This window comes from Cornus florida, unplaced genomic scaffold (assembly GCF_030987335.1).
Source record: "Cornus florida cultivar Cherokee Brave unplaced genomic scaffold, ASM3098733v1 CherokeeBrave_3.0.0_Hap2_Chr10, whole genome shotgun sequence".
Taxonomy (NCBI): domain Eukaryota; kingdom Viridiplantae; phylum Streptophyta; class Magnoliopsida; order Cornales; family Cornaceae; genus Cornus; species Cornus florida.
Window position 1 is genome coordinate 52,202,553 of NW_026775580.1, and position 1,420 is coordinate 52,203,972.

The 1,420-nt window shown below is 38.4% G+C and overlaps 1 non-coding gene across 1 annotated transcript; it reads right to left on the minus strand.

Annotated features, from left to right (window-relative positions):
- Window positions 1-420: 420 nt before the first annotated feature.
- Window positions 421-522, minus strand: LOC132280617 (small nucleolar RNA R71). Its single transcript, XR_009471625.1, has one exon. It is a non-coding gene; the product is annotated as a small nucleolar RNA R71 (small nucleolar RNA).
- Window positions 523-1,420: the final 898 nt, after the last annotated feature.

Genomic DNA, 1,420 nt, shown 5'->3' on the forward strand with positions numbered 1-1,420 from the left:
ATTGAGTTCATAGCTTGAGTACTTGAATGCTTGAAATAGCTCATCTAGCTCATCATATAGGATATGAACTATATATAACTCAATGAAAATATTAGTACATAAACATCATTAATGGTTTGTAATCATCAAAACCTTTAGATAAAAATCCTTAGGCCAACATATCCAAATGCTACCTAACTTTCATGGACTTCCTAGTGAAGAACCTTACAAGCATTTGGATGAGTTTCTTGAAGTTTGTTCTACCGTTCGATACACGGACATGCCGGAAGAAGTTTTAAGGCTGAAACTTTTTCCATTCACCCTTAAAGATAAGGCGAAGTATTGGTTCAACAACCTTAGGCCTTTTTCTATAACTTCTTGGGCAGAAATGCAACAAGAATTTTTGAAAAAGTACTATCCGGTTTCGAAGACCAATGCTATAAGAACCGCCATTAGGGAATTCACACATGGGGAGGGAGAAACTTTCCACGAGGCATGGGAACGCTTCAATGAATTGCTTAGGAAGTGTCCTCACCATGACATGCCTAAATGGCAATTGGTCCAATTCTTCTTTGAAAGCTTATCGGACAATTATAAAGGCATGGTTGATGCTTCAATGGGAGGTTCTTATATAGACCGGCAAGAGGAAGACGTGTGGCGTCTTTATGAGAGCATGAGTGAAAACTCTTTGCATAGAACATTGTCATCTAGGAATGGTAGAAATTCTCAAGGTAGGAAGAGTGTTGGCTCACATCAAGTTGACCACTCAAATGATATAACCGCCGAGATGAAGTCTTTATCTCAAAAGTTTGATCAATTGATCAATCAAAACTCGGCGAATCAAGTGTCTTCCTTTCCTAATCATTCTCCTAGAGCTCAAAATGAATCATGTATGACTTGTTCTAGTGTTCTTCATTCTACTTCTAATTGACCTCATGGACAAATTCAAAATGAACCCATTGAGCAAGTTAATGCAACATTTGTGAACCAAGGGAACAATCCTTATGGTAATCATTACAATCCCAGTTGGAGGAATCATCCTAATTTTTCTTGGAAAAACCAAGGGGAGGGCTCAAACTCTTCCCAAGGCGGTTTTCAAGGGAAATACATTCCACCTCCACTTCAAAACCAAGGATCCCAAGGTTCAAGACCATATAACTCACAAGGAAATCAATTTGCTAATTCTCATTTTCCTAACCAATCATATTCTCAAGGAAATTCTAGAGGTTCCGCTTTTGAGGAAAAGGTTTTAAATGCTTTAAGCACTCTAGAAGCAAATACTCAATTGTTGCATTCTCATTCTCAGTCAATTGCCAAGCTAGAAACCCAAGTAGGGCAAATAGCTGAAACACTTAATGCTAGAGAGAAGGGAAAGATGCACATGAATGCCCCAATCAAACAACAATGTGTTGTAGAAACCAAATCCTCATTGGAAGGGCAT